Source organism: Phalangium opilio, unplaced genomic scaffold, assembly GCF_054372755.1.
Source record: "Phalangium opilio isolate 3A_F unplaced genomic scaffold, DU_Popi_V2 ptg000093l_1, whole genome shotgun sequence".
NCBI classification, from domain to species: domain Eukaryota; kingdom Metazoa; phylum Arthropoda; class Arachnida; order Opiliones; family Phalangiidae; genus Phalangium; species Phalangium opilio.
This window is the reverse complement of record NW_028324198.1, coordinates 2,693,974-2,719,467: the sequence shown is the minus strand read 5'-3', so window position 1 is coordinate 2,719,467 and position 25,494 is coordinate 2,693,974. Positions and strand designations below refer to the sequence as shown.

The 25,494-nt window shown below is 42.8% G+C and overlaps 24 non-coding genes across 24 annotated transcripts; all 24 read right to left on the bottom strand.

The window, feature by feature from the left end:
* Nucleotides 1-6,126: 6,126 nt before the first annotated feature.
* TRNAY-GUA (transfer RNA tyrosine (anticodon GUA)) lies at nucleotides 6,127-6,199 on the bottom strand. Its single transcript has one exon. It is a non-coding gene; the product is annotated as a tRNA-Tyr (tRNA).
* Nucleotides 6,200-8,324: 2,125 nt separating this feature from the next.
* Nucleotides 8,325-8,397, bottom strand: TRNAK-CUU (transfer RNA lysine (anticodon CUU)). The gene has a single exon. It is a non-coding gene; the product is annotated as a tRNA-Lys (tRNA).
* A 52-nt stretch (nucleotides 8,398-8,449) lies between these two features.
* TRNAY-GUA (transfer RNA tyrosine (anticodon GUA)) lies at nucleotides 8,450-8,522 on the bottom strand. The gene has a single exon. It is a non-coding gene; the product is annotated as a tRNA-Tyr (tRNA).
* Nucleotides 8,523-8,594: 72 nt separating this feature from the next.
* Nucleotides 8,595-8,667, bottom strand: TRNAI-GAU (transfer RNA isoleucine (anticodon GAU)). The gene has a single exon. It is a non-coding gene; the product is annotated as a tRNA-Ile (tRNA).
* A 1,341-nt stretch (nucleotides 8,668-10,008) lies between these two features.
* On the bottom strand, nucleotides 10,009-10,081 carry TRNAI-GAU (transfer RNA isoleucine (anticodon GAU)). The gene has a single exon. It is a non-coding gene; the product is annotated as a tRNA-Ile (tRNA).
* A 220-nt stretch (nucleotides 10,082-10,301) lies between these two features.
* TRNAK-CUU (transfer RNA lysine (anticodon CUU)) lies at nucleotides 10,302-10,374 on the bottom strand. Its single transcript has one exon. It is a non-coding gene; the product is annotated as a tRNA-Lys (tRNA).
* A 56-nt stretch (nucleotides 10,375-10,430) lies between these two features.
* TRNAY-GUA (transfer RNA tyrosine (anticodon GUA)) lies at nucleotides 10,431-10,503 on the bottom strand. Its single transcript has one exon. It is a non-coding gene; the product is annotated as a tRNA-Tyr (tRNA).
* A 364-nt stretch (nucleotides 10,504-10,867) lies between these two features.
* TRNAN-GUU (transfer RNA asparagine (anticodon GUU)) lies at nucleotides 10,868-10,940 on the bottom strand. Its single transcript has one exon. It is a non-coding gene; the product is annotated as a tRNA-Asn (tRNA).
* Nucleotides 10,941-11,745: 805 nt separating this feature from the next.
* TRNAN-GUU (transfer RNA asparagine (anticodon GUU)) lies at nucleotides 11,746-11,818 on the bottom strand. Its single transcript has one exon. It is a non-coding gene; the product is annotated as a tRNA-Asn (tRNA).
* Nucleotides 11,819-14,676: 2,858 nt separating this feature from the next.
* On the bottom strand, nucleotides 14,677-14,749 carry TRNAD-GUC (transfer RNA aspartic acid (anticodon GUC)). The gene has a single exon. It is a non-coding gene; the product is annotated as a tRNA-Asp (tRNA).
* Nucleotides 14,750-14,968: 219 nt separating this feature from the next.
* TRNAN-GUU (transfer RNA asparagine (anticodon GUU)) lies at nucleotides 14,969-15,041 on the bottom strand. The gene has a single exon. It is a non-coding gene; the product is annotated as a tRNA-Asn (tRNA).
* A 660-nt stretch (nucleotides 15,042-15,701) lies between these two features.
* TRNAN-GUU (transfer RNA asparagine (anticodon GUU)) lies at nucleotides 15,702-15,774 on the bottom strand. Its single transcript has one exon. It is a non-coding gene; the product is annotated as a tRNA-Asn (tRNA).
* Nucleotides 15,775-18,778: 3,004 nt separating this feature from the next.
* TRNAD-GUC (transfer RNA aspartic acid (anticodon GUC)) lies at nucleotides 18,779-18,851 on the bottom strand. The gene has a single exon. It is a non-coding gene; the product is annotated as a tRNA-Asp (tRNA).
* Nucleotides 18,852-18,924: 73 nt separating this feature from the next.
* Nucleotides 18,925-18,997, bottom strand: TRNAN-GUU (transfer RNA asparagine (anticodon GUU)). The gene has a single exon. It is a non-coding gene; the product is annotated as a tRNA-Asn (tRNA).
* A 658-nt stretch (nucleotides 18,998-19,655) lies between these two features.
* Nucleotides 19,656-19,728, bottom strand: TRNAN-GUU (transfer RNA asparagine (anticodon GUU)). Its single transcript has one exon. It is a non-coding gene; the product is annotated as a tRNA-Asn (tRNA).
* A 1,102-nt stretch (nucleotides 19,729-20,830) lies between these two features.
* Nucleotides 20,831-20,903, bottom strand: TRNAD-GUC (transfer RNA aspartic acid (anticodon GUC)). The gene has a single exon. It is a non-coding gene; the product is annotated as a tRNA-Asp (tRNA).
* Nucleotides 20,904-21,123: 220 nt separating this feature from the next.
* On the bottom strand, nucleotides 21,124-21,196 carry TRNAD-GUC (transfer RNA aspartic acid (anticodon GUC)). Its single transcript has one exon. It is a non-coding gene; the product is annotated as a tRNA-Asp (tRNA).
* A 73-nt stretch (nucleotides 21,197-21,269) lies between these two features.
* TRNAN-GUU (transfer RNA asparagine (anticodon GUU)) lies at nucleotides 21,270-21,342 on the bottom strand. The gene has a single exon. It is a non-coding gene; the product is annotated as a tRNA-Asn (tRNA).
* Nucleotides 21,343-22,000: 658 nt separating this feature from the next.
* TRNAN-GUU (transfer RNA asparagine (anticodon GUU)) lies at nucleotides 22,001-22,073 on the bottom strand. Its single transcript has one exon. It is a non-coding gene; the product is annotated as a tRNA-Asn (tRNA).
* An 809-nt stretch (nucleotides 22,074-22,882) lies between these two features.
* On the bottom strand, nucleotides 22,883-22,955 carry TRNAD-GUC (transfer RNA aspartic acid (anticodon GUC)). The gene has a single exon. It is a non-coding gene; the product is annotated as a tRNA-Asp (tRNA).
* Nucleotides 22,956-23,028: 73 nt separating this feature from the next.
* TRNAN-GUU (transfer RNA asparagine (anticodon GUU)) lies at nucleotides 23,029-23,101 on the bottom strand. Its single transcript has one exon. It is a non-coding gene; the product is annotated as a tRNA-Asn (tRNA).
* Nucleotides 23,102-23,175: 74 nt separating this feature from the next.
* On the bottom strand, nucleotides 23,176-23,248 carry TRNAN-GUU (transfer RNA asparagine (anticodon GUU)). Its single transcript has one exon. It is a non-coding gene; the product is annotated as a tRNA-Asn (tRNA).
* A 73-nt stretch (nucleotides 23,249-23,321) lies between these two features.
* On the bottom strand, nucleotides 23,322-23,394 carry TRNAD-GUC (transfer RNA aspartic acid (anticodon GUC)). Its single transcript has one exon. It is a non-coding gene; the product is annotated as a tRNA-Asp (tRNA).
* A 1,246-nt stretch (nucleotides 23,395-24,640) lies between these two features.
* Nucleotides 24,641-24,713, bottom strand: TRNAN-GUU (transfer RNA asparagine (anticodon GUU)). The gene has a single exon. It is a non-coding gene; the product is annotated as a tRNA-Asn (tRNA).
* Nucleotides 24,714-25,494: the final 781 nt, after the last annotated feature.

The following is a 25,494-nucleotide window of genomic DNA, read 5'->3' as shown; positions in this document are numbered from 1 at the left end:
ATTTGGATATTTGTATAGTCATGGCACGAGCGGATAAATATCCGACCAGTACCAACTACCAAAGTTGTTTAGCCAATAAGAAGCAGTCTTACGAATATTTGGGACATTTTTTTTACTAGTCAAGTTGACTAGCGAACCCCCATATTTCGATTTATTTTGGTAAGTCAAGGCATTTTTTTTAGTAGTCAAATGCCTTGACTAGTGCCTTATGTCTAGCCCTGGTACCAAAGTTGTTTAGCCAATAAGAGCTTCACAGTACTACATCTGACGGTCCAACCCCCTCTCCCCTCCTCTTAACGGCGCGAAAACATTTTCAAAAGCTGCGAGTGACGTAAAACCGTCCCTCGAAGTGCGCCTCTAGTAGTAGTTTTTGGCGAATTCAAAAGATCCAAAAAAATACCGAATTCGGAGCGCGCATCGGCCTCTTCTAATATAGTCGGCCTTGATCTTTGAACTTTTGGTGTTAGTGTAATTTGCAAAATTACAACACAACATAGTTAAGTTGCGTATTGTGAAGTTGCTACTCTGCTGGGTCTGGTAGGCTGCTGTTAGCACTATCCATAAAGAGTAACAACTAACAACACCAACTGGAATTCCCCGCAGATAGACCCAGAATTATTTCAAAAATGGAAAAATATCCAAAGAAATTAGCATATAAAATATCCTCAGGAGCACGAACACGAGTCGCGCGAATGGTTAATAAGGCATTGGGCCGTGAAGTATGTAGAGTGGACCCGTTGGTAAGGCAAGAGAGAAAATTTGTCACTACCCCGAAGAAGAAAATTCTACCATTATATACCCTTCCAATTTCACCAACAAAGTAGCAGGAGTAAGTAGAAATCAATCGTGAAAGTAGAGTTAGAAATCAATTTTGGCTTCCCCCACAATTTTATAATGTTGTCTTGGTTTAAAATTCACTCTTAGAAAAATTTCTAAATGTGAAGAAGCCTTTGACAATCTTTTAAAGGGTGAAAATATAAGAACTGATTTTCGTGACAGTGATTATGGAACTCTTGCCCCTAAAACGAGGAAATTGTTTCAATTGTCACCTGAGATTGCTAGGTGCTCCGTGGAAAATTTTAGGGAAACACCTAGTCCTCCATTATATAAGTCAACTTCACCTGTGCAAAGGTTAATATTGAGTCCAGTCTCACAGGTACAAAGGTCAATATTGAGTCCAGTGCTTTTAATTTTAATTTCAAATTGGGCTGTACAGTCTGCTTTTCTGATCGATTGTGTTTTTAGTTTATTTTGAATGATTCGGGCTTGTGAATTAGTTTGTGATTGAAAGTTTTGAACTAGATGGGTAAAATTGCCTGCTTCTTCTTAGTTTTTAATTGTACGGTTTTCAATTGAGTCTTCGTTATACTTTAACCTATGTCCAAGGTTTAGTCCGGTGTGTCTAGTACTAGGCTCTGTGCGCTTGTGTTACTATATAGTTCGTTTTAATTTTTGATGTATTTAATAATAGGGAGATGGCGAGCTCTAGTAGTATCACCTCAGAAATAAGAACGGACTCGGTCTTATCAACGACACAAATCCATGGTAGATCGATGAATGTCGGTGAACTTAATGTAACTAGTGTTTCCAAAGAAAGCAAGTCATCAGGGGTAGATATTAGCGCCAGTAAAGCTCTCAAAGGAAATGAGGATCAAAGTGATGACGAAACGCCGTTACCTGATCAAGACCAAGATGATGACGAAACACGTTTACCCGTGAAGCAGCAAGAAAAATGTCCTTTGAAACCTGTCGCTCTGCCAGATCACGACGATAAAGAAAATACTGAACGGAAACGCATTAACGAGCTTGAAAACTTAAATAAAGATTTACAAAATAATAATGGAAGTCCTAAGGCTAAGCAATGCAGGAAAGCTTGGACCGGGGACGAAGAAGATCGTTTGATTATTGGTGTTGAGAAATACGGTGTTGGATCGTGGTATAAAATTGCCCATGAATTCGGAATTAAAAGGTCGAGCCAGCAGCTGAGTGGTAAATGGAGGAACCTTTCTAAAGGCAATAATATGTTAAAGGTTAAAACGAGGGTTTTAAGCAAACAAAGGAAGTAAAAAAAAGTGTTCATTAAATGTTTTATAAGTATTGTAATAAAAAATAACAAATTTTATAGGATCATTCACCCATAAATAAAAAATCAAACATTTATTGATAAATTGTCAAAAACTCTGAAAATATAAATAATACGGATAGTAATTTAAATGGGCTTGGCAAATTTATGTAAAACTTAAAAAATAAAATAAAATTGTAACTTGAATCTTCGAAAAAAAATATTTGGCGCCAAAAAAATATAATCAAACATTCCAATTTCAAAATGAAAGGGGCCGTTATCTCTGGCCAATCAGGATCCAGTTCACAGCGTTGTATCGGAGGACCTCCCATAGTGACGTCATCACTTTATATATGCGTCAAATCATAGCCGAAAACGTCACTGGCTTTGCTTTGGCAGCCGTGTTTGGTACAGCTTTGGTTTTATGGTGGTAGGGGTGTGCGAATATTGAAATTTGCAATCAAAAAAAAGTTCGAATGGGGGGGGGGAGCTCCGGGTAACCCGAAAAAATTAGGCAAATGAAATTATAATTTATATTTATATGCCGCCAGGAAGACTCGCCACAACAATTACGATAGAATCCTTCCCATAATAAGTACAGATAATACCATTGGAATTCCGTGTTTTATCAGCGGGTATAGCGTGTGTATATAGCGTCGGTAGTGATATATCTCAAATTCTTTGGTTTCATTCTAAATCTTTAAACCGTGGGATGATTGTAAGCAGAAGTGAGATGAGACTAGAAGTACTGAGCTAACCAAATTCTTCACTCGGCGAAAGTGAATATTCTTGATAACACACGAACGGTTGGCCCTCTGGTGGCGGTTTCAAAATTTCCCCTCCAAAACGTGAGACGCTCGCGGTGGTAGACGGCCGAACTAGATTCCAGCACCCACGTCTGTGTTCCGCGACTTTAGGTTGAGGGGAAGGGGTAGGAAATGTTTTTGGAACTCGACCAATTTTTTACCTCTCCGTGTGACGTAGTCCAGGAGAGGTTCTGTAACGGCCGTGTCTGTGTGTCTGTCCGTTGTTACACCCACGTGACCGCGTTCGCAGTTTGCGAATCGGAGCAAACGTGTTCGCCATTTCCGAACTGCTTTCACAGACACGGAAATGGCTCCTCTACTTGAGTTCTCACTTCACCATCTTTTGCTCTTCGTCCATCCCACACGGACACCAATCTGTTCTTACTGGCTTCTAATCACCACCAGCTTCTGATCTTTGTCAATCCCACATTGACACCAGTCTGCACTTACATTGGCTTCTAACACCACCATCCACTGGTCTTCCGTCTATTCCACATAGACAACAATCTGTATCATTGGCTTCTACTCCATTATCATCGTTTGGTTTAAGGATAAACGCGGCTAGGGTTACGAGAAACGTCTAGCCTCCCTAAGGTGGGATCGCCACCAAAAGTTTTCGCAATTGCGCTTTTTCCTTACTATTATAATGGAAACGAATCGTATATATACCCCAAAATTTGAAGAAAGCGGGCAAGAGGGGTACCCTTCACTTTAAACGTAAATATTAGCGAAGTTTGAGATGATAATAGGTATAACTTTATTTTAAACGATTTAACTATTATTAATGTTAATTATTGAAAATTAAAATAACTACAAGTCGGGAAAACCAAAATATTACCTCTCCGTGTCGAGAAGATTATATAACCTTAAGTATCCAATGAAAACGTCGACCTTTTGCCCTCATCCTTTCCCGCGCTTTGCGCTTCCGCATTTCATCCTTACTCTCAACATTATCTTCCTCCATTTTACATATAAAAATCAAAGACTCACAAAAAGAAGTGGCAAAAACCTGCTGGCTCTTTACAACCACTTAATTTGACTTAATATCCAATTTCCAACAACAATAATATACCGGTAGTTTAATTGACAACCTACTAGCATCGAAATTCTCATAAGGAATGGCTCCCGCGGATAAAAAACGGCAATTTTCAACTAGGTGGGCGTTATCTCATAAGATTTGAAAAATATCATTTGTCTTTTTTACCAATGCCTAACCGTTTGGATTTTTTAAAGCAGTCTTAGCACCAAAAAATATTTTTGAATGAGGATAAAAAAGGTCTGTCCTCTCGTAATTTTTTAAGCTTTTATCATGATTACTCTATACAACAGTAACAAGGAGTATAAACGCATTAGTGGAAGCAGTATTTTTTTCCCAAAACAATGTCGCTTATGTTTATGCAATGAATGAAATATATCACAATGCACGGGCCTTGATAGATATAGGAGGCAATGAAGGAAATATATCGCATGCACGGGCCTTGGTAGATATAGGAGGCAATGATAATCTCTCTCTTTGCACGAGAGGTTTATCTTTAATATTTAAATAAATATAATTATTTTTAATTATTTTAATCTTCAATAATTAACATTAATAATAGTTAAATCGTTTAAAATAAAGTTATACTTATTATCTTCTCAAACTTTGCTAATATTGACGTTTAAAGTGAAGGGTACCCCTCTTCCCGCTTTCTTCAAATTTTGGGGTATATATACGATTCGTTTCCATTATAATAGTAAGGAAAAACCGCAAATGCGAAAACCTTTGGTAGCGATCCTACCTTAGGGAGGCTAGACGTTTCTCGTAACCCTAGCTGATCGCCGCGTATATCCTAAAACCAAACGATGATAATGGAGTAGAAGCCAATGATACAGATTGGTGTCTATGTGGAATAGACGGAAGACCAGTGGATGGTGGTGTTTGAAGCCAATGATACAGATTGGTGTCTATGTAGAATGGACGGAAGACCAGTGGATGGTGGTGTTAGAAGCCAATGATACAGATTGGTGTCTATGTGGAATAGACGGAAGACCAGTGGATGGTGGTGTTTGAAGCTAGTGTAAGTGCAGACTGGTGTCAATGTGGGATTGACAAAGAATAGAAGATGGTGGTGGTGGAAGCCAGAAAAGTACCAGGCTGGTGTTCATATGGGATGGACGAAGACCAAACATGGTGGTATGAGTACTCAGGTATAGAGTAGCAAACGGAGAGAAATACAATTTTCCAAATTTCTGTGAACTGTCAATGCGGTCCGGAAATTGGGAACACGTTTGCTCCGATACGCAAACTGCGAACGCGGTCACGTGGGTGTAACAACGGACAGACAGACAGACAGACACACACACAGACACACAGACAGACACGGCCGTTACAGAACCTCTCCTGGACTACGTCACACGGAGAAGTAAAAAATAATTATATTTATTTAAATATTAAAGATAACCTCTCGTGCAAAGAGAGAGATTATCATCGCCTCCTATATCTACCAGGGCCCGTGCATGCGATATATTTCCTTCATTGCCTCCTATATCTATCAAGGCCCGTTTATTTCGATATACTTTTCAAAACAACAACAAAAATGGGAAGCTGCTCTCAGAAACATAATAATTTCTTTTCTCTGTATATGAAATGAAAATATGGATAATATTGCGCTCCTTCTTTAATGGTATGAATCCTTGCCTGTCTATTAATATTTTACGAAGGAGTAATACGTTTTTAGCGAAGCCTAGAGAGGATAAACATAAGCGAGATTGTTTCGGGAAATAAATACTGCTTCCACTAATGGGTTTATACTCCTTGTTACTGTTGTATAGAGTAATCATGATAAAAGCTTAAAAAATTACGAGAGGACAGACCTTTTTTATCCTCTTGTTTTATTCTTAATAAGAATATAAAACATTTATTTTGTATCAAAAAATATTTTTTGGTGCTAAGATTGCTTTAAAAAAAGTCTAAACGGTTAGGCATTGGTAAAAAAGACAAATGATATTTTTCAAATCAAATGAGATAACGCCCACCTAATCATTGCGCCACGGAAGCTTAGGCAAAGAATGATCGTCAAGTATTGTGGAAAAATATTTCCTTTTAACGTTACTTCTAAGACTTCAAAACAACCCTCCCGGGTGGGCTCGAACCACCACCCATTCGGTTAACAGCCAAACGCGCTAACCATTGCGCCACGGAAGCTTAGGCAAACAATGATCGTCAAGTATTGTGGAAAAATATTTCCTTTTTACGTTACTTCTAACACTTCAAAACAAAGCTCCTGGGTGGGCTCGAACCACCAACCTTTCGGTTTACAGCCGAATGAGCTTACCATTGCGCCACGGAAGCTTGGCAAAAAACGATCGTCAAGTATTGTGGAAAAATATTTCATTTTTACGTTACTTCTAAGACTTCAAAACAACGCTCCCGGGTGGGCTCGAGCCAACACCCTTTCGGTTAACAGCCGAACGCGGTCACCATTGCGCCACGGAAGCTAAGGCAAAGATTGATCGTCAAGTATTTTGGAAAAATATTTCCTTTTTACGTTACTTCTAAGACTTCAAAACAACGCTCCCGGGTGTGCTCGATCCACCAACCTTTCGGTAAACAGCCGAACACGCTAACCATTGCGCCACGGAAGCTTAGGCAAAGAATTATCGTCAAGTATTGTGGAAAAACATTTCTTTTTACGTTACTTCCAAGACTTCAAAACAACGCTCCCGGGTGTGCTCGATCCACCAACCTTTCGGTTAACAGCCGAACGTGCTTACCCTTGTGCCACGGAAACTTACGCAAAGAATGATCTTCAAGTATTGTAGAAAAATATTTCCTTTTTACGTTATTTATAAGACTTTAAAACAACGCTCCCGGGTGGGCTCGAACCACCAACCTTTCTGTTAACAGCCGAACGCGCTAACCATTGCGCCACGGAAGCCTAGGCAAAGAATGATCGTCAAGTATTGTGGAAAAATATTTCCTTTTTACGTTACTTCTAAGACTTCAAAACAACGCTCCATGGTTGGCGCGAACCACCAACCTTTCGGTTAATCGCCGAACACGCTAACCATTGAGCCACGGAAGCTTAGGCAAACAATGATCGTCAAGTATTGTGGAATAATATTTCCATTTAACGTAAATTCTAAGACTTCAAAACAAGGCTCCCTGGTTGGCTCGAACCACCATCCTTTCGGTTAACAGCCGAATGAGCTTACAATTGCGCCACGGAAGCTTGGCAAAAAACGATCGTCAAGTATTGTGGAAAAGTATTTCCTTTTTACGTTACTTCTAAGACTTAAAAACAACGCTCCATGGTTGGCGCGAACCACCAACCTTTCGGTTAACATCCGAACGCGCTAACCGTTGCGCCACGGAAGCTTGGCAAACAATGATCGTCAAGTATTGTGGAAAAATCTTTCCTTTTTACGTTACTTCTAAGACTTCAAAACAACGCTCCATGGTTGGCGCGAACCACCAACCTTTCGGTTAACAGCCGAACGCGCTAACCATTGCGCCACGGAAGCTTTGGCAAAGCATGATCGTCAAGTATTTTGGAAAAATATTTCCTATTTACGTTACTTCTAACACTTCAAAACAACGCTCCCGGGTGGGCTCGAACCACCAACCTTTCGGTTAACAGCCGAACGCGCTAACCATTGCGCCACTGAAGTTTAGGCAAAGAATGATCGTCAAGTATTTTGGAAAAATATTTCCTATTTACGTTACTTCTAAGACTTCAAAACAACGGTCCTGGGTGGGCTCGAACCACCAACCTTTCGGTTAACAGCCGAACGCGCTAACCATTGAGCCACGGAAGCTTAGGCAAAGAATGATCTTCAAGTATTGTGAAAATATTTCCTTTTTACGTTACTTCTAGGACTTCAAAACAACATTCCCGGGTGGGCTCGAAACACCAACCTTTCGGTTAACAGCCGAACGCGCTAACCATTGCGCCACGGAAGCTTAGCAAAAAATGATCGTCAAGTATTTCGAAAAAATATTTCCTTTTTACGATACTTCTAAGACCTCAAATCAACGGTCCCGGGTGGGTTCGAACCACCAACCTTTCGCTTAACAGCCGAACGCGCTAACCATTACGCCACGGAAGCTTAGACAAAGAATGATAGTCAAATATTGTGGAAAAATATTTCCTTTTTACGTTACTTCTAAGACTTCAAAACAACATTCCCGGGTGGGCTCGAACCACCAACCTTTCGGTTAACAGCCGAACGCGCTAACCATTGCGCCACGGAAGCTTAGGCAAACAATGATCGTCAAGTATTGTGGAAAAATATTTCCTTTTTACGTTACTTCTAAGACTTCAAGACAACGCTCCATGGTTGGCGCGAACCACCAACCTTTCGGTAAACAGCCGAACGCGCTGACCATTAAGCCACGGAAGCTTTGGCAAAGAATGATCGTCAAGTATTTTGGAAAAATATTTCCTATTTATGTTACTTTTAAGACTTCAAAACAACGCTCCCGGGTGGGCTCGAACCACCAACCTTTTGGTTAAGAGCCGAACGCGCTAACCATTGCGCCACGGAAGCTTAGGCAAACAATATATTTCCTATTTACGTTACTTCTAAGACTTCAAAACAACGCTCCCGGGTGGGCTCGAACCACCAAACTTTCGGTTTACAGCCGAACGCGCTGACCATTGCGCCACGGAAACTTAGCAAAGAATTAACGTCAAGTATTGAGGAAAAATATTTCTTTTTACGTTACTTCTAAGACTTCAAAACAACGCTCCCGGGTGGGCTCGAACCACCAACCTTTCGGTTATCAGCCGAACGCGCTAACCACTGCGCCACGGAAGCTTAGGCAAAGAATGATCTTAAAGTATTGTGGAAAAATATTTCTTTTTACGTTACTTCTAAGACTTCAAAACAACGCTCCCGGGGGGGCTCGAACCACCGGGAAGCCCTCAGATGAGCGGTTCCCGTATGAGCGGATTCCATAATAGCGGTCCTCATATCAGCAGTTCCCTAAATAGCGGTTTCCCGAAATGGCAGTTTACCCGTTACAACAGTTACCGATACAGCGGTTCTCGTAAACGCGGCGTACCATTACAGCGGTTCTTGTAAACGCGGCGTACCATTACAGCAGTTCTCAAAAGAGCAGAAAAACAGGAATGCGAAAAACGACTGTTGTTTGTTGTGTACGCTGTGTAAAATGAACTTAAATAGAACTAGGTCAGATATGGTTTGCTTCAAGTTGATTATTTGAACCCCCAATAGTGTTAGGTTAGGTTAGGTTAGGTTAGGTTAGGTTAGGTTAGGTTTGGTAAGGTTAGGTTAGGTTAGGTTAGGTTTGGTAAGGTTAGGTTAGGTTAGGTTAGGTTTGGTTAGGTTTGGTTAGGTTAGGTTAGGTTAGGTTAGGTTTGGTTAGGTTTGGTTAGGTTTGGTTAGGTTTGGTTAGGTTTGGTTAGGTTAGGTTAGGTTAGGTTGGGTTGGGTTGGGTTTGGTTCGGTTGGGTTTTTAGGTTTTTAGGTTTTGTTTTGATTGGTTAGACTTAGGTTAGTAATATTTTGGAAATGGTGTAACAATGTTACGCCTTTTCCAAAATATTGTTGTTGATCTTCTTTCACTTCCCAAATAATAATATGCCTTTTCCAAAGAAATACTGTTTACAATTATCTACTTCCGAAATAAAATAAGCTTTCTTGAAATATTTTCTAATCTGGTATTAGAATTGTAAACTGATACAGCCTGAAGAATAGTGTAATATTTAAGTGTACTTTAAAACACGATCTGTTAGTAGGTCACATTACTGACTAAATGATCACAGAATAAGGTAGTTTTCGAAAACAGCGAATATAACTGAATTGTTAAGAAATACTCGAAACTGAAGACAAACACAGCTATTTCCCAAAATAGCAGCCGCTATTTCTAAAACAGCGGCCGCTATTTCTAAAACAGCAGCCGCTATTTCTAAAACAGCAGTTTTGAAGAACACCGCTGTTTTTTTGGAATCGCGGCTGCTATTTCGAGAACTGCTCTAGTGGGAACTGCTCATACGAGGTACACCCGAACCACCAACCTTTCGTTTAAGAGCCGAACGCGCTAACCCTTGCGTCACGGAATCTTACGCAAAGTATGACCTTCAAGTATTGTGGAAAAATATTTCCTTTTTACGTTATTTCTAAGACTTCAAAACAACGCTCCCGGGTGGGCTCGAACCACCAACCTTTCGGTTATCAGCCGAACGTGCTAACCATTGCGCCACGGAAGCTTAGCAAAAAATGATCGTCAAGTATTTCGAAAAAATATTTCCTTTTTACGATACTTCTAAGACCTCAAATCAACGGTCCCGGGTGGGTTCGAACCACCAACCTTTCGCTTAACAGCCGAACGTGCTAACCATTACGCCACGGAAGCTTAGACAAAGAATGATAGTCAAGTATTTTGGAAAAATATTTCCTATTTATGTTACTTTTAAGACTTCAAAACAACGCTCCCGGGTGGGCTCGAACCACCAACCTTTTGGTTAAGAGCCGAACGCGCTAACCATTGCGCCACGGAAGCTTAGGCAAACAATATATTTCCTATTTACGTTACTTCTAACTAACACTTCAAAACAAAGCTCCTGCGTGGGCTCGAACCACCAAACTTTCGGTTTACAGCCGAACGCGCTAACCATTGCGCCACGGAAGCTTAAGCAAGAATGGTCTTCAAGTATTGTGGAAAAATATTTCCTTTTTACGTTACTTCTAAGACCTCAAAACAACGCTCCCGGGTGGGCTCGAAGCACCAACCTTACGGTTAACAGCCTAATGCGCTTACCGTTGCGCCTTGGAAGCTTAGCAAAAATTATCGTCAAGTATTTTGAAAGAATATGACGTTTTTACGTTTTTTCTAAGACTTCGAAACAAAGCTCTAAGGTGGGCTCGAACCACCAACTTTACGGTTAACAGCCGAACGCGCTCACGATTGCGCCACGGAAGCTTAAGCAAGAATGGTCTTCAAGTATTGTGGAAAAATATTTCCTTTTTACGTTACTTCTAAGACTTCAAAACAACGCTCCCGGGTGGGCTCGAACCACCAACCTTTCGGTTAACAGCCGAACGCGCTAACCATTGCGCCACGGAAGCTTAGGCGAAGAATGATCGTCAAGTATTGTGGAAAAATATTTCCTTTTTACGTTACTTCTAAAACTTCAAAACAACGCTCCCGAGTGGGCTCGAACCACCAACCTTTCGGTTAACAGCCGAACGCGCTGACCCTTGCGCCACGGAATCTTACGCAAAGTATGACCTTCAAGTATTGTGGAAAACTATTTCCTTTTTACGTTATTTCTAAGACTTCAAAACAACGCTCCCGGGTGGGCTCGAACCACCAACCTTTCGTTTAACAGCCGAACGCGCTAACAATTGCGCCACGGAAACTTTGGCAAAGAATTATCGTCAAGTATTGTGGAAAAATATTTCCTTTTTACGTTACTTCTAAGACTTCAAAACAACGCTCCCGGGTGGGCTCGAAGCACCAACCTTACGGTAAACAGCCTAATGCGCTTACCATTGCGCCTTGGAAGCTTAGGAAAAAATGATCGTCAAGTATTTTGAAAGAATATGACGTTTTTACGTTTTTTCTAAGACTTCAAAACAAAGGTCCAAGGTGGGCTCGAACCACCAACCTTACGGTTAACAGCCTTATGCGCTTACCATTGCGCCTTGGAAGCTTAGCAAAAATTATCGTCAAGTATTTTGAAAGAATATGACGTTTTTACGTTTTTTCTAAAACTTCAAAACAACGCTCCCGAGTGGGCTCGAACCACCAACCTTTCGGTTAACAGCCGAACGCGCTCACGATTGCGCCACGGAAGCTTAAGCAAGAATGGTCTTCAAGTATTGTGGAAAAATATTTCCTATTTACGTTACTTCTAAGACTCCCAAACAGCGCTCCCGGGTGGGCTCGAACCACCAACCTTTCGGTTAACAGCCGAACGCGCTAACCATTGCGCCACGGAAGCTAAAACAAGAATGGTCTTCAAGTATTGTGGAAAAATATTTCCTTTTAACGTTACTTTTAAGACTTCAAAACAACGCTCCCGGGTTGGCCTGAACCACCATCCTTTCGGTTAACAGCCGAACGCGCCAACCATTGCGCCACGGAAGTTTAGGCAAATAATGATCGTCAAGTATTGTGGAAAAATATTTCTTTTTTACGTTACTTCTAAAATTTTAAAACAACGCTCCCGGGTGGGCTCGAACCACCAACCTTTCGGTTAACAGCCGAACGCGCTAGCCATTGCGCCACGGAAGCTTAAGCAAGAATGGTCTTCAAGTATTGTGGAAAAATATTTCCTTTTTACGTTACTTCTAAGACTTCAAAACAACGCTCCCGGGTGGGCTCGAAGCACCAACCTTACGGTTAACAGCCTTATGCGCTTACCATTGTGCCTTGGAAGCTTAGCAAAAATTATCGTCAAGTATTTTGAAAGAATATGACGTTTTTACGTTTTTTCTAAAACTTCAAAACAACGCTCCCGAGTGGGCTCGAACCACCAACCTTTCGGTTAACAGCCGAACGCGCTGACCCTTGCGCCACGGAATCTTACGCAAAGTATGACCTTCAAGTATTGTGGAAAAATATTTCTTTTTTACGTTACTTCTAAAATTTTAAAACAACGCTCCCGGGTGGGCTCGAACCACCAACCTTTCGGTTAACAGCCGAACGCGCTAGCCATTGCGACACGGAAGCTTAGGCAAAGAATGATCTTCAAGTATTGTGGAAAAATATTTCCTTTTTACGTTACTTCTAAGACTTGAAAACAACGCACCAGGGTGGGCTCAAACCACCAACCTTTCTGTTAACAGCCGAACGCGCTTGCCATTGCGCCGTGGAAGCTTAGGCAAAGAATTATCGTCAAGTATTGTGGAAAAATATTTCCTTTTTACGTTACTTCCAAGACTTCAAAACAACGCTCCCGGGTGGGCTCGAACCACCAACTTTTCGGTTTAAAACAGCCGAACGCGCTAGCCATTGCGCCACGGAAGCTTAAGCAAGAATGGTCTTCAAGTATTGTGGAAAAATATTTCCTTTTTACGTTACTTCTAAGACCTCAAAACAACGCTCCCGGGTGGGCTCGAAGCACCAACCTTACGGTTAACAGCCTAATGCGCTTACCGTTGCGCCTTGGAAGCTTAGCAAAAATTATCGTCAAGTATTTTGAAAGAATATGACGTTTTTACGTTTTTTCTAAGACTTCGAAACAAAGCTCTAAGGTGGGCTCGAACCACCAACCTTTCGGTTAACAGCCGAACGCGCTGACCCTTGCGCCACGGAATCTTACGCAAAGTATGACCTTCAAGTATTGTGGAAAACTATTTCCTTTTTACGTTATTTCTAAGACTTCAAAACAACGCTCCCGGGTGGGCTCGAACCACCAACCTTTCGTTTAACAGCCGAACGCGCTAACAATTGCGCCACGGAAACTTAAGCAAAGAATTATCGTCAAGTATTGTGGAAAAATATTTCCTTTTTACGTTACTTCTAAGACTTCAAAACAACGCTCCCGGGTGGGCTCGAAGCACCAACCTTACGGTAAACAGCCGAACGCGCTAACCATTGCGCCACGGAAGCTAAAGCAAGAATGGTCTTCAAGTATTGTGGAAAAATATTTCCTTTTAACGTTACTTTTAAGACTTCAAAACAACGCTCCCGGGTTGGCCTGAACCACCATCCTTTTGGTTAACAGCCGAACGCGCCAACCATTGCGCCACGGAAGCTTAGGCAAATAATGATCGTCAAGTATTGTGGAAAAATATTTCTTTTTTACGTTACTTCTAAAATTTTAAAACAACGCTCCCGGGTGGGCTCGAACCACCAACCTTTCGGTTAACAGCCGAACGCGCTAGCCATTGCGCCACGGAAGCTTAGGCAAAGAATGATCTTCAAGTATTGTGGAAAAATAATTCCTTTTTACGTTACTTCTAAGACTTCAAAACAACGCACCAGGGTGGGCTCAAACCACCCACCTTTCTGTTAACAGCCGAACGCGCTAGCCATTGCGCCGTGGAAGCTTAGGCAAAAAATTATCGTCAAGTATTGTGGAAAAATATTTCCTTTTTACGTTACTTCCAAGACTTCAAAACAACGCTCCCGGGTGGGCTCGAACCACCAAACTTTCGGTTAACAGCCGAACGCGCTAACCATTGCGCCACGGAAGCTTAAGCAAGAATGGTCTTCAAGTATTGTGGAAAAATATTTCCTTTTTACGTTACTTCTAAGACTTCAAAACAACGCTCCCGGGTGGGCTCGAAGCACCAACCTTACGGTTAACAGCCTTATGCGCTTACCATTGCGCCTTGGAAGCTTAGCAAAAATTATCGTCAAGTATTTTGAAAGAATATGACGTTTTTACGTTTTTTCTAAAACTTCGAAACAAAGCTCTAAGGTGGGCTCGAACCACCAACTTTACGGTTAACAGCCGAACCCGCTCACGATTGCGCCACGGAAGCTTAAGCAAGAATGGTCTTCAAGTATTGTGGAAAAATATTTCCTTTTTACGTTACTTCTAAAACTTCAAAACAACGCTCGCGAGTGGGCTCGAACCACCAACCTTTCGGTTAACAGCCGAACGCGCTAACCCTTGCGCCACGGAATCTTACGCAAAGAATGACCTTCAAGTATTGTGGAAAAATATTTCCTTTTTACGTTACTTCTAAAACTTCAAAACAACGCTCGCGAGTGGGCTCGAACCACCAACCTTTCGGTTAACAGCCGAACGCGCTAACCCTTGCGCTACGGAATCTTAAGCAAAGAATGACCTTCAAGTATAGTGGAAAAATGTTTCCTTTTTACGTTATTTCGAAGACTTCAAAACAACGCTCCCGGGTTGGCTCGAACCACCAACCTTTCGGTTGACAGCCGAACGCGCTAACCATTGCGCCACGGAAGCTTAAGCAAGAATGGGCTTCAAGTATTGTGGAAAAATATTTCCTATTTACGTTACTTCTAAGACTTCCAAACAACGCTCCCGGGTGGGCTCGAACCACCAACCTTTCGGTTAACAGCCGAACGCGCTCACGATTGCGCCACGGAAGCTTAAGCAAGAATGGTCTTCAAGTATTGTGGAAAAATATTTCCTTTTTACGTTACTTCTAAGACTTCAAAACAACGCTCCCGGGTGGGCTCGAACCACCAACCTTTCGGTTAACAGCCGAACGCGCTAACCATTGCGCCACGGAAGCTTAGGCGAAGAATGATCGTCAAGTATTGTGGAAAAATATTTCCTTTTTACGTTACTTCTAAAACTTCAAAACAACGCTCCCGAGTGGGCTCGAACCACCAACCTTTCGGTTAACAGCCGAACGCGCTGACCCTTGCGCCACGGAATCTTACGCAAAGTATGACCTTCAAGTATTGTGGAAAACTATTTCCTTTTTACGTTATTTCTAAGACTTCAAAACAACGCTCCCGGGTGGGCTCGAACCACCAACCTTTCGTTTAACAGCCGAACGCGCTAACAATTGCGCCACGGAAACTTTGGCAAAGAATTATCGTCAAGTATTGTGGAAAAATATTTCCTTTTTACGTTACTTCTAAGACTTCAAAACAACGCTCCCGGGTGGGCTCGAAGCACCAACCTTACGGTAAACAGCCTAATGCGCTTACCATTGCGCCTTGGAAGCTTAGGAAAAAATTATCGTCAAGTATTTTGAAAGAATATGACGTTTTTACGTTTTTTCTAAAACTTCAAAACAACGCTCCCGAGTGGGCTCGAACCACCAACCTTTCGGTTAACAGCCGAACGCGCTCACGATTGCGCCACGGAAGCTTAAGCAAGAATGGTCTTCAAGTATTGTGGAAAAATATTTCCTATTTACGTTACTTCTAAGACTCCCAAACAGCGCTCCCGGGTGGGCTCGAACCACCAACCTTTCGGTTAACAGCCGAACGCGCTAACCATTGCGCCACGGAAGCTAAAACAAGAATGGTCTTCAAGTATTGTGGAAAAATATTTCCTTTTAACGTTACTTTTAAGACTTCAAAACAACGCTCCCGGGTTGGCCTGAACCACCATCCTTTCGGTTAACAGCCGAACGCGCCAACCATTGCGCCACGGAAGCTTAGGCAAATAATGATCGTCAAGTATTGTGGAAAAATATTTCTTTTTTACGTTACTTCTAAAATTTTAAAACAACGCTCCCGGGTGGGCTCGAACCACCAACCTTTCGGTTAACAGCCGAACGCGCTAGCCATTGCGCCACGGAAGCTTAAGCAAGAATGGTCTTCAAGTATTGTGGAAAAATATTTCCTTTTTACGTTACTTCTAAGACTTCAAAACAACGCTCCCGGGTGGGCTCGAAGCACCAACCTTACGGTTAACAGCCTTATGCGCTTACCATTGCGCCTTGGAAGCTTAGCAAAAATTATCGTCAAGTATTTTGAAAGAATATGACGTTTTTACGTTTTTTCTAAAACTTCAAAACAACGCTCCCGAGTGGGCTCGAACCACCAACCTTTCGGTTAACAGCCGAACGCGCTGACCCTTGCGCCACGGAATCTTACGCAAAGTATGACCTTCAAGTATTGTGGAAAAATATTTCTTTTTTACGTTACTTCTAAAATTTTAAAACAACGCTCCCGGGTGGGCTCGAACCACCAACCTTTCGGTTAACAGCCGAACGCGCTAGCCATTGCGACACGGAAGCTTAGGCAAAGAATGATCTTCAAGTATTGTGGAAAAATATTTCCTTTTTACGTTACTTCTAAGACTTGAAAACAACGCACCAGGGTGGGCTCAAACCACCAACCTTTCTGTTAACAGCCGAACGCGCTTGCCATTGCGCCGTGGAAGCTTAGGCAAAGAATTATCGTCAAGTATTGTGGAAAAATATTTCCTTTTTACGTTACTTCCAAGACTTCAAAACAACGCTCCCGGGTGGGCTCGAACCACCAACCTTTCGGTTTAAAACAGCCGAACGCGCTAGCCATTGCGCCACGGAAGCTTAAGCAAGAATGGTCTTCAAGTATTGTGGAAAAATATTTCCTTTTTACGTTACTTCTAAGACCTCAAAACAACGCTCCCGGGTGGGCTCGAAGCACCAACCTTACGGTTAACAGCCTAATGCGCTTACCGTTGCGCCTTGGAAGCTTAGCAAAAATTATCGTCAAGTATTTTGAAAGAATATGACGTTTTTACGTTTTTTCTAAGACTTCGAAACAAAGCTCTAAGGTGGGCTCGAACCACCAACCTTTCGGTTAACAGCCGAACGCGCTGACCCTTGCGCCACGGAATCTTACGCAAAGTATGACCTTCAAGTATTGTGGAAAACTATTTCCTTTTTACGTTATTTCTAAGACTTCAAAACAACGCTCCCGGGTGGGCTCGAACCACCAACCTTTCGTTTAACAGCCGAACGCGCTAACAATTGCGCCACGGAAACTTAGGCAAAGAATTATCGTCAAGTATTGTGGAAAAATATTTCCTTTTTACGTTACTTCTAAGACTTCAAAACAACGCTCCCGGGTGGGCTCGAAGCACCAACCTTACGGTAAACAGCCGAACGCGCTAACCATTGCGCCACGGAAGCTAAAGCAAGAATGGTCTTCAAGTATTGTGGAAAAATATTTCCTTTTAACGTTACTTTTAAGACTTCAAAACAACGCTCCCGGGTTGGCCTGAACCACCATCCTTTTGGTTAACAGCCGAACGCGCCAACCATTGCGCCACGGAAGCTTAGGCAAATAATGATCGTCAAGTATTGTGGAAAAATATTTCTTTTTTACGTTACTTCTAAAATTTTAAAACAACGCTCCCGGGTGGGCTCGAACCACCAACCTTTCGGTTAACAGCCGAACGCGCTAGCCATTGCGCCACGGAAGCTTAGGCAAAGAATGATCTTCAAGTATTGTGGAAAAATAATTCCTTTTTACGTTACTTCTAAGACTTCAAAACAACGCACCAGGGTGGGCTCAAACCACCAACCTTTCTGTTAACAGCCGAACGCGCTAGCCATTGCGCCGTGGAAGCTTAGGCAAAAAATTATCGTCAAGTATTGTGGAAAAATATTTCCTTTTTACGTTACTTCCAAGACTTCAAAACAACGCTCCCGGGTGGGCTCGAACCACCAAACTTTCGGTTAACAGCCGAACGCGCTAACCATTGCGCCACGGAAGCTTAAGCAAGAATGGTCTTCAAGTATTGTGGAAAAATATTTCCTTTTTACGTTACTTCTAAGACTTCAAAACAACGCTCCCGGGGGGGCTCGAAGCACGAACCTTACGGTTAACAGCCTTATGCGCTTACCATTGCGCCTTGGAAGCTTAGCAAAAATTATCGTCAAGTATTTTGAAAGAATATGACGTTTTTACGTTTTTTCTAAGACTTCGAAACAAAGCTCTAAGGTGGGCTCGAACCACCAACTTTACGGTTAACAGCCGAACCCGCTCACGATTGCGCCACGGAAGCTTAAGCAAGAATGGTCTTCAAGTATTGTGGAAAAATATTTCCTTTTTACGTTACTTCTAAAACTTCAAAACAACGCTCGCGAGTGGGCTCGAACCACCAACCTTTCGGTTAACAGCCGAACGCGCTAACCCTTGCGCCACGGAATCTTACGCAAAGAATGACCTTCAAGTATTGTGGAAAAATATTTCCTTTTTACGTTACTTCTAAAATTTCAAAACAACGCTCCCGGGTGGGCTCGAACCACCAACCTTTCGGTTAACAGCCGAACGCGCTAGCCATTGCGCCACGGAAGCTTAAGCAAGAATGGTCTTCAAGTATTGTGGAAAAATATTTCCTTTTAACGTTACTTTCAAGACTTCAAAACAACGCTCCCGGGTGGGCTCGAACCACCAACCTTTCGGTTAACAGCCGAACGCGCTAACCCTTGCGCTACGGAATCTTAAGCAAAGAATGACCTTCAAGTATAGTGGAAAAATGTTTCCTTTTTACGTTATTTCTAAGACTTCAAAACAACGCTCCCGGGTTGGCTCGAACCACCAACCTTTCGGTTGACAGCCGAACGCGCTAACCATTGCGCCACGGAAGCTTAAGCAAGAATGGGCTTCAAGTATTGTGGAAAAATATTTCCTATTTACGTTACTTCTAAGACTTCCAAACAACGCTCCCGGGTGGGCTCGAACCACCAACCTTTCGGTTAACAGCCGAACGCGCTAACCATTGCGCCACGGAAGCTTAGGCAAAGAATGATCTTTAAGTATTGTGGAAAAATATTTCCTTTTTACGTTACTTCTAAGACTTTAAAACAACGCACCAGGGTGGGCTCAAACCACCAACCTTTCTGTTAACAGCCGAACGCGCTAGCCATTGCGCCGTGGAAGCTTAGGCAAAGAATTATCGTCAAGTATTGTGGAAAAATATTTCCTTTTTACGTTACTTCCAAGACTTCAAAACAACGCTCCCGGGTGGGCTCGAACCACCAACCTTTCGGTTAACAGCCGAACGCGCTAGCCATTGCGCCACGGAAGCTTAAGCAAGAATGGTCTTCAAGTATTGTGGAAAAATATTTCCTTTTTACGTTACTTCTAAGACTTCAAAACAACGCTCCCGGGTGGGCTCGAAGCACCAACCTTACGGTTAACAGCCTAATGCGCTTACCATTGCGCCTTGGAAGCTTAGCAAAAATTATCGTCAAGTATTTTGAAAGAATATGACGTTTTTAAGTTTTTTCTAAGACTTCGAAACAAAGCTCTAAGGTGGGCTCGAACCACCAACTTTACGGTTAACAGCCGAACGCGCTCACGATTGCGCCACGGAAGGTTAAGCAAGAATGGTCTTCAAGTATTGTGGAAAAATATTTCCTTTTTACGTTACTTCTAAGACTTCAAAACAACGCTCCCGGGTGGGCTCGAACCACCAACCTTTCGGTTAACAGCCGAACGCGCTAACCATTGCGCCACGGAAGCTTAGGCAAAGATTGATCGTCAAGTATTGTGGAAAAATATTTCCTTTTTACGTTACTTCTAAAACTTCAAAACAACGCTCCCGAGTGGGCTCGAACCACCAACCTTTCGGTTAACAGCCGAACGCGCTGACCCTTGCGCCACGGAATCTTACGCAAAGTATGACCTTCAAGTATTGTGGAAAACTATTTCCTTTTTACGTTATTTCTAAGACTTCAAAACAACGCTCCCGGGTGGGCTCGAACCACCAACCTTTCGTTTAACAGCCGAACGCGCTAACAATTGCGCCACGGAAACTTAGGCAAAGAATTATCGTCAAGTATTGTGGAAAAATATTTCCTTTTTACGTTACTTCTAAAACTTCAAAACAACGCTCCCGAGTGGGCTCGAACCACCAACCTTTCGGTTAACAGCCGAACGCGCTGACCCTTGCGCCACGGAATCTTACGCAAAGTATGACCTTCAAGTTTTGTGGAAAAATATTTCTTTTTTACGTTACTTCTAAAATTTTAAAACAACGCTCCTGGGTGGGCTCGAACCACCAACCTTTCTGTTAACAGCCGAACGCGCTTGCCATTGCGCCGTGGAAGCTTAGGCAAAGAATGATCTTCAAGTATTGTGGAAAAATATTTCCTTTTTACGTTACTTCTAAGACTTCAAAACAACGCACCAGGGTGGGCTCAAACCACCAACCTTTCTGTTAACAGCCGAACGCGCTTGCCATTGCGCCGTGGAAGCTTAGGCAAAGAATTATCGTCAAGTATTGTGGAAAAATATTTCCTTTTTACGTTACTTCTAAAACTTCAAAACAACGCTCCCGGGTGGGCTCGAACCACCAACCTTTCGGTTAACAGCCGAACGCGCTAGCCATTGCGCCACGGAAGCTTAAGCAAGAATGGTCTTCAAGTATTGTGGAAAAATATTTCCTTTTAACGTTACTTTTAAGACTTCAAAACAACGCTCCCGGGTGGGCTCGAACCACCAACCTTTCGGTTAACAGCCGAACGCGCTAACCCTTGCGCCACGGAATCTTAAGCAAAGAATGACCTTCAAGTATTGTGGAAAAATGTTTCCTTTTTACGTTATTTCTAAGACTTCAAAACAACGCTCCCGGGTTGGCTCGAACCACCAACCTTTCGGTTGACAGCCGAACGCGCTAACCATTGCGCCACGGAAGCTTAAGCAAGAATGGGCTTCAAGTATTGTGGAAAAATATTTCCTTTTAACGTTACTTTCAAGACTTCAAAACAACGCTCCCGGGTGGGCTCGAACCACCAACCTTTCGGTTAACAGCCGAACGCGCTAACCCTTGCGCCACGGAATCTTAAGCAAAGAATGACCTTCAAGTATTGTGGAAAAATGTTTCCTTTTTACGTTATTTCTAAGACTTCAAAACAACGCTCCCGGGTTGGCTCGAACCACCAACCTTTCGGTTGACAGCCGAACGCGCTAACCATTGCGCCACGGAAGCTTAAGCAAGAATGGGCTTCAAGTATTGTGGAAAAATATTTCCTATTTACGTTACTTCTAAGACTTCCAAACAACGCTCCCGGGTGGGCTCGAACCACCAACCTTTCGGTTAACAGCCGAACGCGCTAACCATTGCGCCACGGAAGCTTAGGCAAAGAATGATCTTTAAGTATTGTGGAAAAATATTTCCTTTTTACGTTACTTCTAAGACTTTAAAACAACGCACCAGGGTGGGCTCAAACCACCAACCTTTCTGTTAACAGCCGAACGCGCTAGCCATTGCGCCGTGGAAGCTTAGGCAAAGAATTATCGTCAAGTATTGTGGAAAAATATTTCCTTTTTACGTTACTTCCAAGACTTCAAAACAACGCTCCCGGGTGGGCTCGAACCACCAACCTTTCGGTTAACAGCCGAACGCGCTAGCCATTGCGCCACGGAAGCTTAAGCAAGAATGGTCTTCAAGTATTGTGGAAAAATATTTCCTTTTTACGTTACTTCTAAGACTTCAAAACAACGCTCCCGGGTGGGCTCGAAGCACCAACCTTACGGTTAACAGCCTAATGCGCTTACCATTGCGCCTTGGAAGCTTAGCAAAAATTATCGTCAAGTATTTTGAAAGAATATGACGTTTTTAAGTTTTTTCTAAGACTTCGAAACAAAGCTCTAAGGTGGGCTCGAACCACCAACTTTACGGTTAACAGCCGAACGCGCTCACGATTGCGCCACGGAAGGTTAAGCAAGAATGGTCTTCAAGTATTGTGGAAAAATATTTCCTTTTTACGTTACTTCTAAGACTTCAAAACAACGCTCCCGGGTGGGCTCGAACCACCAACCTTTCGGTTAACAGCCGAACGCGCTAACCATTGCGCCACGGAAGCTTAGGCAAAGATTGATCGTCAAGTATTGTGGAAAAATATTTCCTTTTTACGTTACTTCTAAAACTTCAAAACAACGCTCCCGAGTGGGCTCGAACCACCAACCTTTCGGTTAACAGCCGAACGCGCTGACCCTTGCGCCACGGAATCTTACGCAAAGTATGACCTTCAAGTATTGTGGAAAACTATTTCCTTTTTACGTTATTTCTAAGACTTCAAAACAACGCTCCCGGGTGGGCTCGAACCACCAACCTTTCGTTTAACAGCCGAACGCGCTAACAATTGCGCCACGGAAACTTAGGCAAAGAATTATCGTCAAGTATTGTGGAAAAATATTTCCTTTTTACGTTACTTCTAAAACTTCAAAACAACGCTCCCGAGTGGGCTCGAACCACCAACCTTTCGGTTAACAGCCGAACGCGCTGACCCTTGCGCCACGGAATCTTACGCAAAGTATGACCTTCAAGTTTTGTGGAAAAATATTTCTTTTTTACGTTACTTCTAAAATTTTAAAACAACGCTCCTGGGTGGGCTCGAACCACCAACCTTTCTGTTAACAGCCGAACGCGCTTGCCATTGCGCCGTGGAAGCTTAGGCAAAGAATGATCTTCAAGTATTGTGGAAAAATATTTCCTTTTTACGTTACTTCTAAGACTTCAAAACAACGCACCAGGGTGGGCTCAAACCACCAACCTTTCTGTTAACAGCCGAACGCGCTTGCCATTGCGCCGTGGAAGCTTAGGCAAAGAATTATCGTCAAGTATTGTGGAAAAATATTTCCTTTTTACGTTACTTCTAAAACTTCAAAACAACGCTCCCGGGTGGGCTCGAACCACCAACCTTTCGGTTGACAGCCGAACGCGCTAACCATTGCGCCACGGAAACTTAAGCAAGAATGGGCTTTAAGTATTGTGGAAAAATATTTCCTATTTACGTTACTTCTAAGACTTCCAATCAACGCTCCCGGGTGGGCTCGAACCACCAACCTTTCGGTTAACAGCCGAACGCGCTAACCATTGCGCCACGGAAGCTTAGGCAAAGAATGATCTTTAAGTATTGTGGAAAAATATTTCCTTTTTACGTTACTTCTAAAACTTCAAAACAACGCTCCCGGGTGGGCTCGAACCACCAACCTTTCGGTTAACAGCCGAACGCGCTAACCATTGCGCCACGGAAGCTAAAGCAAGTATGGTCTTCAAGTATTGTGGAAAAATATTTCCTTTTAACGTTACTTTTAAGACTTCAAAACAACGCTCCCGGGTTGGCTCGAACCACCAACCTTTCGGTTGACAGCCGAACGCGCTAACCATTGCGCCACGGAAGCTTAAGCAAGAATGGGCTTCAAGTATTGTGGAAAAATATTTCCTATTTACGTTACTTCTAAGACTTCCAAACAACGCTCCCGGGTGGGCTCGAACCACCAACCTTTCGGTTAACAGCCGAACGCGCTAGCCATTGCGCCACGGAAGATTAGGCAAAGAATGATCTTCAAGTATTGTGGAAAAATAATTCCTTTTTACGTTACTTCTAAGACTTCAAAACAACGCACCAGGGTGGGCTCAAACCACCAACCTTTCTGTTAACAGCCGAACGCGCTAGCCATTGCGCCGTGGAAGCTTAGGCAAAAAATTATCGTCAAGTATTGTGGAAAAATATTTCCTTTTTACGTTACTTCCAAGACTTCAAAACAACGCTCCCGGGTGGGCTCGAACCACCAAACTTTCGGTTAACAGCCGAACGCGCTAACCATTGCGCCACGGAAGCTTAAGCAAGAATGGTCTTCAAGTATTGTGGAAAAATATTTCCTTTTTACGTTACTTCTAAGACTTCAAAACAACGCTCCCGGGTGGGCTCGAAGCACCAACCTTACGGTTAACAGCCGAACGCGCTAACCATTGCGCCACGGAAGCTTAGGCGAAGAATGATCGTCAAGTATTGTGGAAAAATATTTCCTTTTTACGTTACTTCTAAAACTTCAAAACAACGCTCCCGAGTGGGCTCGAACCACCAACCTTTCGGTTAACAGCCGAACGCGCTGACCCTTGCGCCACGGAATCTTACGCAAAGTATGACCTTCAAGTATTGTGGAAAACTATTTCCTTTTTACGTTATTTCTAAGACTTCAAAACAACGCTCCCGGGTGGGCTCGAACCACCAACCTTTCGTTTAACAGCCGAACGCGCTAACAATTGCGCCACGGAAACTTTGGCAAAGAATTATCGTCAAGTATTGTGGAAAAATATTTCCTTTTTACGTTACTTCTAAGACTTCAAAACAACGCTCCCGGGTGGGCTCGAAGCACCAACCTTACGGTAAACAGCCTAATGCGCTTACCATTGCGCCTTGGAAGCTTAGGAAAAAATTATCGTCAAGTATTTTGAAAGAATATGACGTTTTTACGTTTTTTCTAAAACTTCAAAACAACGCTCCCGAGTGGGCTCGAACCACCAACCTTTCGGTTAACAGCCGAACGCGCTCACGATTGCGCCACGGAAGCTTAAGCAAGAATGGTCTTCAAGTATTGTGGAAAAATATTTCCTATTTACGTTACTTCTAAGACTCCCAAACAGCGCTCCCGGGTGGGCTCGAACCACCAACCTTTCGGTTAACAGCCGAACGCGCTAACCATTGCGCCACGGAAGCTAAAACAAGAATGGTCTTCAAGTATTGTGGAAAAATATTTCCTTTTAACGTTACTTTTAAGACTTCAAAACAACGCTCCCGGGTTGGCCTGAACCACCATCCTTTCGGTTAACAGCCGAACGCGCCAACCATTGCGCCACGGAAGCTTAGGCAAATAATGATCGTCAAGTATTGTGGAAAAATATTTCTTTTTTACGTTACTTCTAAAATTTTAAAACAACGCTCCCGGGTGGGCTCGAACCACCAACCTTTCGGTTAACAGCCGAACGCGCTAGCCATTGCGCCACGGAAGCTTAAGCAAGAATGGTCTTCAAGTATTGTGGAAAAATATTTCCTTTTTACGTTACTTCTAAGACTTCAAAACAACGCTCCCGGGTGGGCTCGAAGCACCAACCTTACGGTTAACAGCCTTATGCGCTTACCATTGCGCCTTGGAAGCTTAGCAAAAATTATCGTCAAGTATTTTGAAAGAATATGACGTTTTTACGTTTTTTCTAAAACTTCAAAACAACGCTCCCGAGTGGGCTCGAACCACCAACCTTTCGGTTAACAGCCGAACGCGCTGACCCTTGCGCCACGGAATCTTACGCAAAGTATGACCTTCAAGTATTGTGGAAAAATATTTCTTTTTTACGTTACTTCTAAAATTTTAAAACAACGCTCCCGGGTGGGCTCGAACCACCAACCTTTCGGTTAACAGCCGAACGCGCTAGCCATTGCGACACGGAAGCTTAGGCAAAGAATGATCTTCAAGTATTGTGGAAAAATATTTCCTTTTTAC